We start from the raw sequence: 12,239 nt of genomic DNA on the forward strand, positions 1-12,239 counted from the left end.
ATCTATATGCTACACCGATCCCTCTCCCACTTGGACAGAGGCAGTGGTGTTGTTGGAATTATGTTTTTGGACTTCTCTCTCTGTTTTTTGTATTCGTATACTGCTGCTGGATTATGTGAATTTCCCCTTGGGATTAATAAAGTATCTATCTATCTATGTCTGTCACTGTTGTAATGACTTCAGCTAAAAAACAAGCACATAAGCTGTAATATGATTGATAAAAACAATAACTCCTTAAAGTTCTCCACACATATACCTTCCCAAAGTACTTCACAAATTTAGTGCTCTGGGTACATATGATACTATATAAGTATTTAGACCTGGAGCACCAGCAGGTGAAATTACTTTTAAACGTATGCATGCTGCATCAGAAACAGTCTTGTTACTTAAAGTTCAGTGTTTTAGCCACTAAACCACACTGCGTAGACCTCTATGCATTTTTTTGATGGTGAAGTACATTTTTATACATTCGTCCTAATTAATTTAAATACACTTATCTTATTAGTTCATTTGTTGACTGTTTCCAGGTGCCTGGTAACATATCTGGTTACCATAACATAGGTATCTGGTAAGTAAACACTAGGAAAAGCACAAAGCAGGGAAAAATAAATCCTACTACAGCCACAAAGATGCCTTTGTCTCTGACTTACTTGCTCAGGTTTAAAGTTTACTTTATCCCATCCATGGCTGAGCATTCTTTTATTCTTGTTTACTTCTCCCAGGAGTTAGGATTGATGCCACTCTTGCTGCAACACTTTCATTCTGTGATACCTTGCTGCCCAAAAAACTTAAGTCATCAAGTTTAAAGTAAAATTTCAAATATCATGGAGCTCTTACATTTAACCTTTGAACAGGTGTGTACATTCAGTAATACCAAAAATGTGAGCTTTGATTGAAATAGTCCCTAAATCATGTCCACAACACTGCCAAAACCCCATCCTAATAAGTGGTGCTCAGTGGGTTGATAGTGGGTCACATCTGGAGGATAGAAGTAGGCTCAGAGACATGTCTATGTGTTTGTTTTTTTAATAATTTGAATATAGAATGTATGTTAATCAGAAAGTCAATATTTCTTACTAACCATAACAGTTTGACTGAATTCTTGAACCTAGAAGTGATTCAGCCCTGGAGTTTAGGCATTGAGTTTTGCATAGTCACTTAAACATTGGTCTGTAAACCAAAAAAGTGCATATTGAATTACCTACCTCCAAATAATAGTATGAATACTGAAAAGTGAATTAATGTGTCTGTGCACAAAGTAAACTATAGTTCAGTAGTTATAAAGTAATTTGGAATGATGGTCACTATTGAAATGTGATTAAATAATGATTTGTTAATGAGCTTTTGAGCCCAAAAACTATGAGTCTTTAGGTTTCATGCTTATGAAGTGCACTGATAAATTCAGAAGTATATATTTATCAATATTTGTTGCAAAAAGCATGTGTTTTGCATTTTGTGAGCATACAAATGAGTAGCTGACATATGGATTTTGCGACTTGAGTAACATGAGATTTGTTTTGTTTTTTTCTATGAATGTTTTTCGCATCATTTGCCAGTGTACAGCATTGGTCACTATTGACATCTATTACAGTAAATCATTAATTTTTTTCTCTGTATAAAACGATGAGATTAAAACAAAATTCTTGGCCATCGCTACAAACTACATGGTTCTATTTATCAGATATCACACTTGTTTATATGAAGATATCCCACTCTTAGTAGCTCTAGAAGTACAGGTGCCGGTCATAAAATTAGAATATCATGACAAAGTTGATTTATTTCAGTAATTCCATTCAAAAAGTGAAACTTGTATATTAGATTCATTCATTACACACAGACTGATGTATTTCAAATGTTTAGTTCTTTTAATTTTGATGATTATAACTGACAACTAATGAAAGTCCCAAATTCAGTATCTCGGAAAATTAGAATATCAATTAAGACTTTTTAGAAGGATTTTTAGAAATCTTGGCCAACTAAAAGGTATGAACATGAAAAGTATGAGCAAGTACAGCACTCAATATTTAGTTAGGGCTCCTTTGGCCTGGATTACTGCAGCAATGCGGCGTGGCATGGGGTTGATCAGTCTGTGGCACTGCTCAGGTGTTATGAGAGCCCATGTTGCTCTGATAGTGGCCTTCAGCTCTTCTGAATTGTTGGGTCTGGTGTATTGCATCTTCCTCTTCACAATACCCCATAGATTTTCTATAGGGTTAAGGTCAGGCGAGTTTGCTGGCCAATCAAGAACAGGGATACCATGGTCCTTAAACCAGGTACTGGTAGCTTTGGCACTGTGTGCAGGTGCCAGGTCCTGTTGGAAAATGAAATCTGCATCTCCATAAAGTTCGTCAGCAGCAGGAAGCATGAAGTGCTCTAAAACGTCCTGGTAGACGGCTGCGTTGACCTTGGACCTCAGAAAACACAATGGACCAAACACCAGCAGATGACATGGCACCCCAAACCATCACTGGCTGTGGAAACTTTACACTGGACCTCAAGCAACGTGGATTCTGTGCCTCTCCTCTCTTCCTCCAGACTCTGGTACCTTGATTTCCAAAGGAAATGCAAAATTTACTTTCATCAGAGAACATAACTTTGGACCACTCAGCAGCAGTTTTGTCTTTAGCCCAGGCAAGACGCTTCTGATGCTGTCTCTTGTTCAAGAGTGGCTTGACACAAGGAATGCGACAGCTGAAACCCATGTCTTGCATACATCTGTGCGTGTTGGTTCTTGAAGCACTGACTCCAGCTGCAGTCCACTCTTTGTGAATCTCCCCCACAGTTTTGAATGGGTTTTGTTTCACAATCCTCTCCAGGGTGCGGTTATCCCTATTGCTTGTACACTTTTTTCTACCACATCTTGTCCTTCCCTTCACCTCTCTATTAATGTGCTTGGACACAGAGCTCTGTGAACAGCCAGCCTCTTTAGCAATGACCTTTTGTGTCTTGCCTTCCTTGTGCAAGGTGTCAATGGTCATCTTTTGGACAACTGTCAAGTCAGCAGTCTTCCCCATGATTGTGTAGCCTACAGAACTAGACTGAGAGACCATTTAAAGGCTTTTGCAGGTGTTTTGAGTTAATTAGCTGATTAGAGTGTGGCACCAGGTGTCTTCAATATTGAACCTTTTCACAATATTCAAATTTTCAGAGATACTGAATTTGGGACTTTCATTATGGAGAGAGCCCTTCCGATGAACAAGTGAGAACTTATAAGGCTGCAGATCAAGGAGCCACCTAGTGACATGAGGGTTGGACTCCTTGTGTAAGGGCCATCCACTGTAAAGGTGAATGGTCCGTAACAAGTGTAAACTCCCAACCCAGAAGGTAGCACCTCAACTGTGTGATTGCCCACTTGATCACAAGAGCCTCCCTTGCCACCGCCACATATCTGATCTCCCGATTCAGCAGTTTCTGGGTCAGGAACATGACAGGGTGTTCAGCACCATCGACTCTTTGGCTCAAGACTGCTCCTAGGCCTGTGTCCGAAGCGTCTGTCTAGAGAATGAAAGGAGGCGCAAAGTTAGGTGCTTTCAAAACAGGTGCTGATGTCAGGGCCCGCTTTAAGTCACTGAATGCATCTTCTGTCACATCAGTTCATACCACGGTTTTGGGGGACCTCTTCTTTGTTAAATTACTCAAGGGTACCACCCTCTCTCCGAAAAGTGAGACACAAACTGGCAGTAGTACCCGGCTAAGCTGAGAAATGCTTGGACCTGCCACTTGGTTTGCAGACAGGGCCATTTCAAAATGGCATCTACTTTGGACCACTGTGGCTTCACAGTACCATGACCCCCCAGGTACCCTAAATATTTGGCTTCGTTCAACCCAAAAAAACATTTTTTTGGATTGATCCGAAGATCGGCCTCACCCAGCGCCCGTAATACCACTCGGACTTACTGTAGGTGTTCCTTCCACGTGCTGGAATAGATGACAATGTCATCTAGATAGGCAGCACTATACAAGTTATAGGAGTGTAGCACTTTGTCCACTAGACTCTGGAAAGTCGTAGAAGCTCCATGTAACCCGAATGGAAGGACACAATACTGCCAGTGTCCACTAGGGGTGCTAAACGCAGTCTTGACCTTCACAGAGTCTGTTAAAGGAACCTGCCAGTAGCCCTTAGTCATGTCAAGTGTGGTCAAATATTCTGCCTGTCCAAGCCTTTCAAGGAGGTTGTCCACTCGAGGCATAGGATAAGCATGAAATTGGGAGACCTGATTATGTCGACGGAAGTCGTTGCAAAACCTCCAACTTCCATCGGGCTTTGTAACCAAGACTATTGGACTGGACCAGGGACTATAACTCTCCTCTATGACCTTGAAGTCAAGCCTGCGCTTGATTTCAAGTTCCACTTCAGCCTTCTTTGCCTCAGGAAGACGATAGGGGCGCTCTCAGACTATAATCCCGGGGTCACAATGTCGTGGGCAATCTGAGAGGTCCTTCCGGGTTTTTTGTCTAGCACCTCCGGGGCAGACGAGATAACTGCTTCAAACTCTTGTCTCTGTCGAGTGTTTAAGTTAGAGCCAAAGTTAAGGGTGTTGGTCTGAGCACAGAATGAGCAGGGCTGGCCGGAGGAGGGATCGGGATCCCTTTCATTCCATGGTTTCAGCATATTCACATGATATACCCGCTCGTTCAACCAACGATTGGGCTGCTTCACCAAATACTCGACAAGCCCTTTCCTCTCCTTAACCTTGTATGGTCCCTGCCAATGGGCAAGTAGTTTAGAGTGGGAGATGGGAACCAACACCATGACCCGATCCCCCAGTTGGAACACCCAGAGCATCGTGCCACAGTCATAATATCGGGCCTGTGCTGCTTGTGCCTCCCCCATGTGATTTTTTAGGATAGGTCGAATTTTCCCAAATCTACCACGTAACTGCACGATATATTCTAAAATATTAGTTGAGGGAAGACCCTCTCCTTCCCAACCTTCTTTCAAAATGTCCAGTATACCCTGGGGTTATTGTCCGTGTAATAATTCAAATGGTGAAAACCCCATTGAGGCTTGAGGGACTTCCCTGTGGGCAAAGAGCGAGATGTGGAGGAATTGATCCCAGTTCCTTCTGTCCCCGCTGACCACATTGCGGAGCATCTGTTTAAGAGTCTGATTAAATCTCTCAATTAGACCATTGGTTTGAGGATGATATACCGCGGTGTTTAGATGCTTTATTTTAAGTAACTTGGCCATCTCCCTGAACATCTCTGAGGTAAATGGCATTCCGTGGTCCGTAAGGACTTCCTTAGGGATGCTGACTCACACAAAGATCCCTACCAGTTCCTGTGCAATGGTTTTGGAAGTAGCTGAGCGCAACGGAACACCTTCTGGATATTGGGTCGCATAGTCCACGAGGACCAATATATATTTATGTCCTTGGTCTGAGGGTTCCAAGGGTCCTACGATATCGACCCCTATTCTCTCAAATGGGACAACAATTAAGAGAAGGGGAACGAGAGGAGCACGGTCCCTCCTAGGAATTTGCCGTAGTTGACACTCTGGGCAACAAATAAAAAGCTGCGAACCTCCTCGTTAATTCCCGGCCAAATAAATCAGAGCTTAGTACGCTCTAATGTTTTCTTGGTGTCCAGGTGGCCTCCTAGGAGGTGGGTATGTGCTAACTCACAAACCTGCCCCCAGAAGGTCCGCGGAATCAGCAACAACTTCTGTACCTCCCCCTCATGTTCACTGACCTGATATTAAAAAAATTTCAAAGTGGGGGCCCTGTGGCATGTGTTGTGTAACGGGCGGCCGGGTCCCATGCCCAGCCGGGATGGCCCAGCTGCATATGTTCCAGGGGAGCAGCCATGGGCTCCTCAGTACCTCCCACGGGACAGCAGCCTCCCTGGGTGACGTTGATGCTTCAGTTTCCCGAAGGGCTCCATGGGAGATGGAGTTCCCCACAACCCTGTGGGGATCTGGGGTGGCCGCCAGGGGGTGCTGTATGGATCCTGTATGGACACCTCTACAGCCCCACTCGATAATGCAATTAGCCACAGGTGATCAAGCACCTGGAACATTTTCAGTTGGGCTATAAAAAAGGCCAGCATCCACCACTCGGAAGCCAGAATTGGGAAGAAGAGGACGAGGTTGCTTGAGAGGAGAGGTGGTGGCAGAAAAAAGATTGCTGTGTTGATATTGAGGTGTTTTGGGGCTGTGTTGGACGGGTGGGACACGGGGAAGATGTGCCCCATGGCTGAAGGAAAAAATAAAAGTCTTGTATTTGCACATGTGCCCCAGTGTGAATCTATGCCGGGTCAAGCGCCTATATAGCGCCTTTTTCACAGTTGATTGGCACGTTGGCCGTTGACTATTACCACTGCATTCTTTGCAAATTTCAGGGAGTCATCATACCATTGCTGCCTTTTAAACGAGGCTGGCGTTTATCTAAATTGAAAACTTAGATCAGAAAGAGGGTCTGGTCTGACCTCAAGGGGCAGGGGGTCTGCCCCGATCCGGAGAGAAACACTTTGTTGATGTAACGGTTTGCAATGGACCAGGAACCTCTCCCATCCACCTCTTGGCTTCCCACACCACTCTCTGCCAGCTGAGTACACGGCGTGGAAACAACCTGCAACGTATTATTCCCGTCTGTTACTAGGCCAAAATTAGTATCAGGAGTGAGTAGTACTTCACCGCTTTTAATATCAGACCAGTCCCGCCCTGGAATCACAGCGAAAGGGGATTTCGGGAGGACCACTACGGGGATTTTTCTTACCTGTCCTCCCTGGCTGATGAAACATTAGACAGTTTTGTAGTATCGGATATCTTTGTGTATACAAGTTATACTGGTCTTTATATTTATCCATTGTTATGACAGTATGTACCAGCGGTCAACAACAGAGTTGTTGCTGCTGGAATCAAATAGGGCTGTTACTTTGGAACCATTAGCAATTACCACTTCCGTATGAGGCATTGACAGGGGGTTTGAAAGCGTGCACAATCCACCTCCCCCTCTCCACTTGCATCCCGCCTCATCCCCAAGTGAGCGGCACGCCCACAGCTCCAGGGACTCCAGCGCAAACTCTGGCTTTTGTCGAGGAACAGTCTAGTAGGGACATAATCTCCATAGCGTCTGCTAAAAGACCGTTCTGCTCTCTCAGATTGTAAGGCCGTCCGGGTGGTTTCTACGAGCCTGATGAGCTCGTCCATAGCGAATTCCCCTCAGACCGGTTCGGTGAAAGGCTCAGGTGTATTATTCAAAAAAATAATGCAGCCACCTTCTTTACTATTTGGAAGGTGGAGCACTCAGAGGAATTTAACCACTCTGCCACCTTTTCCCAAAGAGCATCCATCTGCTCTCGGGTAGATCTTTCTGGATCTAGTTTCCAGGTCACCTGCTGGGTGAGATCTAAACACTAGCGTGGAGAGTTGCTCATGTACTGAGAAGTCTATAGCTGAAGGTGGAAGCTGCCATCGCTGTACTTTGTATATAGGAGCCAGGTCAAATGTTATTTATCTATTTACCCTGATTTATTTACTTATTTTCCTACAGCGTAAAGTCACAAGTAGACTGCAGAGCTTCCCATGTACATATACAAAGTACAGTGATGGCAAAATTGCAACATGCATTCTTTTTTCGATGTAGAACCATAATCATCATCTGAGTTCACCTCTGTTATAGCGTGTCTTTATGTGAAAACAGCAGTGTCGGATCGGGGGGTGGGATCGTGAACGCTACTGAGAGAATAAAACTGAATAAAAAAAAAACCAAAGGCTAACCTTTACAAGTATCATAAGTTTACACCGGCTGTTACAGACTCAAATCAAATATATGTTTTTATTCTAAAATAGTAAGAATAAGAGCAGCTCACTTCTCAAAACGGACTCATCCGGGGTCGAACTCGTGAAGCTTTGATTACCAGTCAACAGTTGATACCGGTATCAAAGGGGTGTGAATGTCGCATCCTAACATGGGTTCTTTTTCTGCAGTTATATTCTTGAATAGAAGCGTACTTGTTCTATTATATTTGTACCTTTTGTGAAAGTGTTTATTTGATATTTGGACTTCAGGCTTCACACATTAAACACTTCATGTCTACATTTTGTCATTTATTACTAAAACATGAAAAAGTTTCTGTTTTAACGATGTGTTTACATAAATTGTTGTAGACACGGAACACACATGAAATGCATGTGTTCCAAATAACATTATAGTATTTGTAAAAGGTGTCATTTTGCTTGACTTCTCACTCTATACAACTCTAAGCAACTGACACGCAGGTAAACAGACTTGAGCTGAGAAAACTGTGCAGCGGTGGGGGGATGTGATAGTAGGCTGCTTGCTGCTTATTGACACATTTACAGGACAAAAGACGCTGGCGGAGAAGTGTGAAGGGATTTAAGGTAGGACGGATCTACAGGTTTTTTCGTAGACTTTGGTAATTCTAGTGTTAAAGGTGCCCCTTTCTTTGTTAAATTAGTTAAGGTTGAAGTGATGTTTGAGAAACGAGGTACAAAACGGAGGTAGTAACTCACTAAACCCAGAAAAGATTGTACCTGCCTCTTAGTTACCGGATGGGGACACTTAATAATGGCATCCATTTTGTTGTTTAACGATACCCCTACCCACCAGATAGCCTAAATATTTGGCTTCTCTCAGCCCAAAGAAACATTTCTTTGGATTAATGCGAGGCCTAGCTCGTGCCAGTGTTACAAGTACCATTTTTACCTGCTGCACATGTTCCTTCCATGTACCGGAATAGATAACCACATCATCCAAATAGGCGGTACTAAATGAATTGTGGGGCTGTAACAGTGTGTCTACCAGAAGGTCGGTGGAAGATCACTGGCACCCCGTGCAATCCAAAAAGAAGGACTGTGTACAGTGAATACCACTGGGAGTGCAAAAAGTGTTTTTTTCTTTGGCAGAGGTCATTAAAAGAATTTGCCAGTACCCTTACATCATGTCGAGAGTAGTTAGGAATTGAGCATTACCTAGCTGATCGAGCAGATCATCCACTCGCGGCATCAAATATGCACTAAATTTAGACACCTGATTGAGACATCGGAAATCATTGCAAAACCTCCATGACCCATGAGGTTTAGGAACCAAGATTATAGAACTGGACCAGGTGCTGTTAATTTCTTCAATTACCCCCAAGTCCAGCATACGTCTGATTTCCATCTACTTCCGCTTTCTTTGCCTCCAGGAGCCTATAGGGGCATTCTCTGACAATAACTCCCGAGTCAGTGATAATGTCGTGCTCAATCAGTGTAGTCCAACCTGGTAATTCGCTTACCACTTCTGGAACAGACAGGATGGCCAATCATAGGTCTTGTATTTGTTCCAAGGTCAAATCAAGTCTGAAATTAAGGATTTGCTGTTTAATGAAATGGGATTGAGGCTGGCCAGAGGAGGGATCTATCTCTCTGTCCTTCCACGGTTTCAGCAGATTTATATGATATACATGCTCACTTGGTCGACGATTGGGTTGTTTAACCAAATAGTCGACAAGTCCTTTTCTTTCCTTAATTTCGTAAGGGCCTTGCCATTGTCCCAATAATTTGTAATGAGAAGTGGGAACGAGTACCATCACACAATCACCAGTGATAAATTCCTGAATGGTCGTGTTTCTTTTTTAATGTCATGACTGCGCCACTTGAGCCCTTCTAAATCATCCTTTAGTGTGGGTCTAATTTTCTCCAATCTATCACATAATTGGGCGATATTTTCCAAAATATTTGAGGAAGGGAGGACCTCTTCTACCTAACCTTCTTTTAACATATCCAATAGGCCTTGGGGTTGTCTTCTGTATAATAATTCAAATTGAGAAAACCCTGTAGAGGTCTATGGTACCTCCTGGTAGGCAAACAACACGATGGGGAGCAACTGATCCCAGTTTCTTCCATCCTCGCTTACTACTTTACATAACATCTTTTTTAAAGTTTGATTAAATTGTTCTACCAATCCATCGGCCTGCGGATGATAGACCGATGTTTTAAGATGTTTAATTTGGAGTAACAGCCACCTCCCGGAACATCTCTGAAGTGATGGGAGTTCCTTGGTCCGTTAAAACCTCTTTGGGGATCCCTACATGACTGAATATCCCTACTAGTTCCCGTGCAGTGATTTTTGATGTTACTGAGTGCAAAGGAACAGCCTCTGGAAATCAGATGGCATAATCAACTAAGACCAACATATATTTATGGCCTCTTAAGGAAGGTTCTAATGGACCTACGAGATTTATACCGACTTGTTCAAAGGGAATATCAATAAGGGGAAGAGGGACAAGAGGAGCACGGTCCCTTCTAGGAATCTGGAGAAGTTGGGATTCGGGACATGAAGCACAAAATCGTCTGACCTCCTCATTTATCCCTGGCCAATAGAATCGGAGTTTAATCCTCTCCAGTAGTGTTTTTCTGTGCCCATCTAGAAGGTGTCGGAAGTTCCATCATGCCGTGGGGCTGTGTGGCTAGTTCAGGGACTGGGGCCCTTGTTAAAGTTGAGGGTCAGATGAATTCAACCCAATATCAACAAATTCTTCAGGATAATGTTCAAGCATCAGTCACAAAGTTGAAGTTACGCAGGGGTTGGATATTCCAACAAGACAATGACCCAAAACACAGTTCGAAATCTACAAAGACATTCATGCAGAGGGAGAAGTACAATGTTCTGGAATGGCCGTCACAGTCCCCTGACTTGAATATCATCGGAAATCTATGGGATGATTTGAAGCAGGCTGTCCATGCTCGGCAGCCATCAAATTTAACTGAACTAGAGAGATTTTGTATGGAAGAATGATCAAAAATACCTCCATCCAGAATCCAGACATTAATAAAGTATCTATCTATCTATCTATCTATCTATCTATCTATCTATCTATCTATCTATCTATCTATCTATCTATCTATCTATCTAGAGGCTGTTATATTTTCAAAAGGAGGCTCAACTAAGTATTGATGTAATATCTCTGTTGGGGTGCCCAATGTATGCACCTGTCTAATTTTGTTATGATGTATATTGCATATTTTCTGTTAATCCAATAAACGCAATGCCACTGCTGAAATGCTACTGTTTCCATAAGGTATGTCATATATTAAAAGTAAGTTGCTACTTTGAAAGCTTAGCCAATGATAAACAAAAATCCAAAGAATTAAGAGGGGTTCCCAAACTTTTTCATTTGACTGTAAATGTATTCCAGTTACTCCTTTGTGAATGTTTGCTATAGTTTTACTGTAATTATTTTAATGTGGAATAAATTTAAAATGAATTGGTTTGGTGTGTCTTTTAGTTATACCAGACGATTAACATTTTGCAATTCATAATTCACTCTTAATTATACATATAATAGATACCCCTATCTGTATTAGATCATAATTATTAAGTACAATATTCAGCAGTAGAGCTACTGCAGATGATTTCTTCAAATTGGAATTTGGCAAATTGATATTCAATAGGCCAAAGAATAATGTGATTTCTGCTCTCTTTAATATAATATTGGTTTTATACAATCCTACTATATTAATAACTGTTATACCTTCTAATTTCCCTGTGCTGTAAACTTTAAATGTGCCACCCCATGAAATTGAATGGCCCTGTCTGGTGATCCCACTAAAAATCTTCTGGAGGCGCCCTGAGACTAGATGCAGAGCTGCTTCAGATTTTTTTCAGTGCATATCTTTTATAGTGGTGTATTTTTTTTTAACAAGGATGGAATGAATCCTGAAAGGCCGGCATGGGGTTATTGCATCTTTTTAATTTTAATACATACAGTATGCTGGTGCAGTGGTTAGTTATGCCAGCTCACAATTCCAGGACAGATGTTGCATTTTTGACCTGGTTATGATAAATGTTGATGTTGCACACTTTCATTGTTTGGTCTGAGTGCTTAACATTTTCCACCACAGTAACAAATTAAATTAGTCTGAAAATTAAAATTGATTTTTTAAGAAGGAATTGACTTGTAAAGAACTGTAATTTCTTCCAAGGTTGTTTCTTATCTTGTACCTTATTCTGCTAGTATGGTTTCCAATTCCCTTTGACTCTGTATTGGGTTTCGTGAGTTTGGAAAATGAATGAATGGAGGGGCTTAATATATGGACATTGACTTTCCCTCCTGTTTCATAAACATACAATGCTGTGAAAAAGTATGTACACCCCATGGAAAATGTGTTTATCATCAACATATTTCTTTGGAGGTGTGATGTTAAGTAAGCCAGAATTAGAAGTAATTTGGAAAATGTATGCATAGCATAACATTCAGGTGCATTTGAGGACTATGGAGGCACTGTAACCATC

This window comes from Polypterus senegalus, chromosome 5 (assembly GCF_016835505.1).
Source record: "Polypterus senegalus isolate Bchr_013 chromosome 5, ASM1683550v1, whole genome shotgun sequence".
In the NCBI taxonomy this organism is placed as follows: Eukaryota; Metazoa; Chordata; class Cladistia; order Polypteriformes; family Polypteridae; genus Polypterus; species Polypterus senegalus.